Below are 8,232 nucleotides of genomic sequence, written 5' to 3'. Positions count from 1 at the left end.
GGTGAAATACGGGCTGGTGGAGCAGCTCTCTGCCTGCACGGGATCTGCAGAGGCTTCCTGCCCCCTCGTCATCTCCAAAAGTATTGGATGGGAGAGGAAGGTCTCACCTGCAGCTGTCAGCAAGACGTGTTTTTCTCCAGACACGACCGCTCTGTTTCCAGGTCCCAAACTGTTCTTCCCGAGTGTCAGAAGCGAACCTCCATCATAAGCAATGTCATGAATACTTCTGACTGAATGATGTCCCCTGCTGCATCCCCCAGATGTAGGGTGGGAATTCGTTCTCATCCTCTGCTCTGGGGGACCTCAGCCTGTCCCTGACCAGTGGTAAATGCAGTGCTTCACTCTGAGAAGACACCAGAGCAGGACAGTAGGACACAAACCCCTGTTCCACTGTGGAGTGCTCCCCGCCCAGTGCCAGCCCAGTCACATCACCTGTCCCCACGAAGGTCGTGGATTTAATGGCAAAAGGAGGCGAAGTGGGTAACAGTGCACCTCTTATAAATTGCCTTAGCTCCTGGGGATGAAAGGTGCTTTATGAAGCTAAAATATTAAGACTACCCTGGATTATTCATTAAGCATCAATTATCATCATCACATTTACTGTCAGGTGTTTCAGCATTGCTATTCTGCTCTAGGAGGGAATGCATTTTCAAGCTGGTTTCCTAACAAAGGAAGTTCTGTGGGTCACACGCTCTGGTTGTCTGTCCGTCCTCACCGATCTGGGAACCTCCTGGTTCACTCCAGCTAAAATTTGCAGAGGGCTGGAAGTCTATGAGCAACAAGTTTTGGTTGAAGGATAAAGTTAACCTCATTTGCAAAACAGGATGTTCCAAAACCAGATCTAATTTTCCATCATGAAAACCTCAGGCGAAAGTAAATTGATATTAACTTTAAAGGCAAACATAAACAAGGACTTATTATTTATCATTAAAACGTCTTAAGAAGGCTCTAGAGCCATAAAAGCAAAACTTTGATGCTGTATAAAAGAATTATGTTTCTGAGATGTATCAGTTCAATAATTAAAACAGCATCTATGAAATATAAATGTAAGATATTAATAAATTAAATTAAATTAAAGCCACCGAAAGCCAATTATCTTGTAAAATATCTCTGATAGCTAAACTGGTGAGATGTAGAGAGATTAATTTAGACCCTCATTTTAGGAAGTGACTATAAATTGTTATAATGCCACATCCAGTTACTAGGTTGTTATTGACACTTGTGAAGTACATTTGGAAGGGCTTTTAAATATTTAGAATGAAGTAGAAATTAGAAAGGTATTAGAAATAATTAAAAACTAGCTATCTTGTCTCATTTCACCTATAATCCGATTACATCTTCTAGTTTACACAGCTTCAGATTTGTAAACACCAGCACCTGGGAATCCTGTGCAGAGGAGGACAGGAGGAAAGTAAAGGCTGGGCCTTAATTCATGGAGGCAGCCATCCTTTTTGGTTGTGTGAAAACACACAGCCTTTGCTCCTTTGGTTTTGCTCAGATCAAAGCGTGGGGCTCTTGTGGGGAAAGAGAAGGGTCATGTTGGTGCAGTGTATGCCAAAAGCCCAGGAAACGTGGTCGTGCTACTCCAGAAAGTAGGCCGCTAGCTGCATATGGAGGTTTCAGCTTGGAAGTTCATTGTTCTTGCTTTGGTTGGGACTTGCATAGTTGTAAGAGGAACTGATGAGCCCGTGGCCCCCACCCACCCGTGCTCAGGTTTTGCTACACTCTGCGCTTCCTGCCACAAAGCACAGTTAGCTCTGGGCAGAGCAAGCCCTCCCTGATCTGCAGGAGGACTGCAGCGTGGGGATGTGTGCAGGGATGATTGTGGGGCCTTGAAACATCCAGGACGGGACAATACCAGAGGCCCTGGTGCTGCGGGATACCCCCTGTGAAGGGTGATGGCCCTGGGGCAGAGTGAGGAACAATCTGCAAGGTGTGCACAGCCCTGCTGGGACAGCTGGGTGGGTGTACCTGGCTCTGTGACCATGCACCGAGTCCCACGGCTCGGGTTTTTTCTTTTATCCCCTTTCTAATACTCTAGTTAATAATATTTGTCACTGTTAGTACCATTATAAGTGGGTTAACAAGCACTCTTTGATTGGACTGTTAAAACTTTTAAGTACCTGATAATACATTTTATGTCTTCTAATATAAGTCTTATTTCCCTAGCCCACATAAGCAGCACAAGTTGTGGTGAAACAACCCTGACTTCAGTCAGGGCAGTATTTGCTAAGCAGAAGTAATAATGGAAAGAAAGGTGAGCATCCAATGATAGCCTCAGAAAACTGGGGCAGGTCAAGTGCCACCTTCCTCGGCTCCACCAACAGTGACCCTGCACTGGGGCAAGGCAGTTCTCCTCGCCAGGCAGATGAGTTTCCACAGGTGTTCATTGTCTTACCAGGCCACAGGATGCAACACAGGACTCTTGACCTTCTCCTGCAGTGCTAACACCCCCACAATGTATGACTAAATGTGCCTCCTCCTCACAGTACATGTAGATCAGTGATTTACCCCATTTCCAAAGCACAGCCTCAACATTCACAGGTCACTCTTCTTGGAAGCAATGGCCACAGGCCCCATCTCCAACACCAACAGCCCCACTGTGGAGCTTCACGCCTGTTTTTTTTTTAAGATGTGAACAACGTTCACATGCAATGCAAGCTTCTGGCTCCTCTGTCCTGTTGTGGAATAACAAGAACACAGATTTGGGTCAGGTCAGAGGAGCAATGGTTTATTTACTATAGCTGTAGGAGAGAAGAGAGAGCAGCAGACAAGCAGGCTCTGCTGACGTGAGCACAGTCTTTCTAAAAGGAGCGGAGAGTTTATATGCTCTTAGAGACACCCCATGAAAGATGACAGGGCGTGAGCTATACATACCTGTTGCAAACACAAGGCCACAGGACTGCTCAAGGACGGTCTGAATTCTGCTTTCTTCAGTGCAGAAGTAATTTCTCATTAAGCTTACACGATGATTACTGTTTCAGGAGACAGAGTGAAGGTTCGATGAAGAGGCCTACATAAGCCCTAGCATTTCTACATCCATAATTCTCCAGAGGTTGTTCATTACGCTCAGAGTGACTGCCTGTTACATGGGAACAGAGAACTGCTACTAGTTATGATGGGGGGAACAGTCCTTCCACCCTTGGCCTGTTTCATCAGGAAGAAGGGTGGTACAGGCTTGAAACTGTAAGGGACAGTTGCTGCATCACACACCCAATGCGCTTGTGCTAAATGGCTTCTAGCTGCAATATTGTCTGTAATGTCTGACATATAAATCACTTCACTACCTTCTGCTTAAGTACAATGAAACAATAAAAATGAGTCTAGAAATAGATAAGGAAAAAGAATTATTTACATGAAATCATGTTTCCCTCCTTTCTTTGGTAAAAAGGGTAGAGAAAAACATCAGGTGTGAACCTCAGCATCTTGTTTCCTCTTGCTGTTCTTTTTCTTTTGATTCTGGATAAAAAGGAGTAAGAAAATTTGACTTCCATAGAAATAAATGCTGCAAGGGTTACAGCACACCTTCTTTATTTATTGTTCCCCAGAATCTTCTAAGCCTATTAAAACACTCTGAGATAATCAAATGAAAAGCATTGTAGGAATGTGTTTCTTTAATAAGAATCCTTTGTTCAATTTACAGACCAAAACAAGTGATTGGATCTGAGGGCATGCTGCCCTCATATAAGATTGCTTTGCTAGTCACATCATAAAGCCATGTGCAAATGGTTCCCCACCACATCTCATCTCCTTCAGATGTCTAAAATCTTCTCTCATGAAGAACAAACCTTTTTGCCCTCCATGGCATACATTTGCATCTCTCCAGATAAGATCTCATCTGGTGATACTATGCCCAGGTTTTTAATCTCTAGAGAGATGCATTCCTAGAAGTGAGAGGCATGAAGGAATGATATACATACACATAGCAGAGGATAAAGGCAAAAAAAGGAGCTGGTATACATGTGGACAAAGGCATCAGGTAAAACTCCTGCAATTTTTCCAGTCCCTGAAGGAATAAATGGTGGTATAAACCCCAGCTGCAGTCATCTCCCTGCAGTAATGCTGTTAGTATTAAAAATCTTAACAACAAGTGTCTAAGCAGTGGTTCTGTTCACTGTATCATGATTCAACGGATCGAGTAAATTAAACAGTCTGCCTGGAAAAAGAATAGCAACGACAAAAGCAGGGTAACTGTTGAGACATTTCACAATGTTTTACTCCAGTTTTTTCTTTCCCTCTTATCTGATATTCCCCCTTTCTTCCCCCTTTTTGGGGATATTTTTGCAACTCCTTCAATGTACATAAAATTTGGTAGAAAAGTTTACTTTCAGCCCACACCACAGATGTTTCAAAGGCAGTAACTGACTCAAGTTTGTCTCGTGATGGAAGCAGTGTTGTAGCTTTATGTTGCCATGGCTTCTTCAGTCTACAAAATAATACTTCTGAGAGAACATCTAGGTCTTCCATAGCCCTCTTATTTCTTATGGGATGGGGGTAACCTAAAGGACAAGAAAGTGGAATCAATTGTCAGAGGTTCTAGATGGCTGATGGCAGACCCTGGCAGAGACCCAAGGTATCCTCATTTCCATCAGGCTGTAGCAGCTGCCCTTATCCTGACTTCATGTGATGCAAGCAGGATTTTGGACATCAAAATTTCACCCAACGCTGGTAACACTGGTTCACTGAAACAGTTCTGAAGACATGCTGGGTTCAACATAGCTGGGTCAATACATGTTCCCAAGGTCTTCAGCAGAACTTCTGGCTGGGGTGATGCTCGTGGCTGTAATTTTCATCTTCCCATCTTTTCCTCCAAAGCCCTAAACAGGGCAGGAAGTTCAACTCCAAGCTGTACTGGGTTGGGCTGGGATGTTAGCTTTCCCTGCAGCAGCCCATACAGTGCTGTGCTCTGCACTTGTAGCTAAAACAGCAATGGTATCACACCAGCGTTGTGTCTGCTGCTGAGCAGTGCTGGCACAGCATCAGGACTCTCTAACCCTCCTAGAGGGTGGGCAAAAAAGTGAGAAAGAAACGTCACCAGGGCAGCTGACGTAAACCAACCAAAGGGATATTCCATACCATGTGATGTCACACTCAGCAATAAAAGGTGGAAAAAGGAAGAAGAGGGGAGGGGTGGGCTCTCATTGTGAAAACGTCTGTCCTCCTCCCGAACACCGGCTACGTGCGTTGAGGCCCTGCTTCAAGGACATGGTCAAGCATCGCTCATTTGTGGGAAGTAGAAAGTAATTTCTTTCCTCTGCAATTCCACATAGCCTTTGCTTGTTTCGCTTAGTTTTCCCTTTCCCCCTCCCTTTTCCCCTTTCCTTTTTCCCCTTTAGTTAAATTGTTGTTTAGTTAAATTGTTTAAATTGTTTAATTAATAATAATCTTTCCTTAATTATTTTTTTTCCTTTAATTAAATCATCCTTATCTCAACCCGTGAGTTGTTCTTTCCTTTACTTCGTCCCCTCCTCATCTAAGGAGGGGGAGGGAGAGAGCGGTTGTGGTGTTCAGCTGCCTAGCACGATAAAACCACCACACAAGCATCAGGAAAAAGAGGGAAAAAAGCAAGACAAAAAACTAACCACAACGAGCACACAAACAGAACAGAGCTCCCTGTTCCACGTTGAGACCGTACATCAAATGAAAACCGCTGAAGCCTAGGTCTGACATCTGCTCAGACTTCTTAGATTAAAAGCTTCTTACAGCTGTTGGTTAAGTAGCGATCAATCAGCCTCGAAGTTTAAGTAGCTATAGTTACCGCTCTAAACGCGTGGGATTTCCATTTCACATTCTAGTCGTGAAGAAGCCAGCAATTACAAATGCTTAACCTGAGTTTCTTTTACTTTTGCACATTGGAACGTTCATATCCAAATTACCTTTAGCAACCAAATTATTGAAAAGTCACAGTCCAAATTTAGGAACACTAGAACACTGGTTGTCACTGCAAGTTGAATGCATGCCTATAAAAGGGTGATCCTATAAAAGGGTGATAATGGTACCATCCTTACCCTCGTGACCCCGTATCGTTTTCATTCCCAGGCTGCATGTATGCAAGGACAGGATAACCATACACTGGCTAATCCAGTGGAAAGCTGACATTTTCTAAGTGTTCTACTTTTGTGACCTAAATTACCTCTCTCTAATGTACTTTTGGCTACAACAGAAATTATGCTGAGAAGCCTCATCACAAAGAATGGAGGTTTATCGAGTACATCACTATGTTAATGCCACCTCAGCAGGTAGACATGGAATAGACAGTCCATTGATCCCTTCTGAGATGAAATGAAGAATCTGCCATTCTGGTATAGTAATACTAGGAGTGACTTCTAACATCGCCAAAAGCAGACACTTCCCCAGATCCTTAAACCGTGCTAATTCTGCAGGGAATGTGCAGCAATCACCAGAAATGCACACAGAGCTCTTTTCTGCATGCATTTCACCACATACATCTGGGTGCTGACTGAACTGAGGCAGGTTTCACTTTTCCACTAATCACAAAAAACAAATTGATTGCCATAAGGAAGCTTAAGCAACTTGCTCAAGTTGAGGGCATGGACAGTAGCACTCTGTGTGGACTAAAGCATACCTGCATATGGATTTCCAGACCAGACCAAACCTAATAAAATGGGTAGGATGGGGTTAAACCACTGCTCAGCAGGAGCAGAGCCATAGAGGCTATTTCTGCACCTCGTCCATTCCACCTTTCTTGACTGTGCATGGGAGTGAAGGTCCACTCCTGAAAAGTAACATCCTTTTCTTCCTTCTTTACTTACCATGTAGTTGTGCTTAGGCCAGTCTAAAGGGACAGAAAAAAGTCACCAAGATTTTTGGTCAAGCACCCTTGTATGATCTCGCCATTCTGCCTGTGTTCCCCCAAAAGGAAAGGACTCTTGCTATTTCTCAAAGTGCACCAGTTGCAATGTCACTTTGGACTAAAAGAACTATGGCATGCAGTCTGCTGTAATTCAGTAAACTTGCTGTTTCAAATATTTGTAAATGCTTGCAACAGTCAAATCAAACACTTTCAGTAGGACAAAGCAAGATCCCAAGTCTAAAGATGGATTTCTTTCTAAACAAGTTTTTCTAAAACTGCAATGTATCTAGACATCACGCAAGCACACCTCATGCTAAATCAGAACGTAGGGTCTGAATACTCTTCTCTCTCCCACCTGTCTGACCCTCTCTGACACTTAGGAAATGCTAATAAATACCATAGTTTTTTGTTTTCTAATTTTTTTTTCTACTTCTGTAAGAAATACGAGTTTCTGCTAGTGTGTAATGCTTCAGATAATACAAACATAAACAGAACCTGCTTTGAAGGACAAATTCTTTCCAGCTCCATTCACGCAAGCAGAGGCCAGAAACTCAGCACTGTTTTTTCAGTACTTCTTGTTATGAGTGTCCTACAGTGACATTCAAGGAGGTTTCCCAAAAGAAACTCAAGAGCTTAAATTCAGCATCTTCTGCCATTTTTCAGGGGACCTCAGACCCGTCTACAATGCCCAAGTGAATGTCCAGTTCCACTTTCCCTGAATCCCAAGTTATAAACAAGAGGTTCAAGCTTACCTCTAGAGCATGTCACCTCTTCTGCTTCTCACAAGTGCATTTATCTGTTATAGTAAGCTCCCCCCTTCTCCAAACACTGATATTTTCCTTCCTCTTTTATCTGGCTTTTTCTTCTATAACCTGCCTCCCATTGCAGACAGACTTTTCCTTATACCTGGCAACTGTGTCCTGAGCTGTACCTTCACCAATTCCTTACCTGTTAATCCACTGACAATCTGCCAACTCTGTTTCCTGCAGATCAGGGGGAAATCCATAGGGACAAGATTGCCCTGTAAGAATAAGCCTACACCAGCTGCCCATAGCCAACCCCAAAATCCAGTGTAATGCTACCATTTCTAACAGAGCCACAGGATGCGTATGCCATCTCCAAAGTTCTTGTAACATCCATGGAGAGATTAAAATGCTTTTTCAGTCCACAAACAGCATCCAATCTTTTCATCTTACCAAAGATGAGTTTTGCTGAAATGGCAGTTGGCAGCTTTAATGAAGTACTTCAGTTTTGGGCACACCTAGACAGCAACTACAGGATGAGATCATAGCACAAGATAATGTAAACTCTAATACTCTAATGTAAACTCTAATAACATTGCACTGTGCCAACCACCCCTTGTTTGGGAATCTAAGGCTATTGCCCTATTAAAAAATAACACTTAGAGCCAAATAGCA

The sequence above is a fragment of the Anser brachyrhynchus genome (assembly GCF_964034855.1).
Source record: "Anser brachyrhynchus genome assembly, chromosome: 3".
In the NCBI taxonomy this organism is placed as follows: Eukaryota; Metazoa; Chordata; class Aves; order Anseriformes; family Anatidae; genus Anser; species Anser brachyrhynchus.
The sequence above is the reverse complement of the archived record's forward strand: the minus strand, read 5'-3'. Positions refer to the sequence as shown.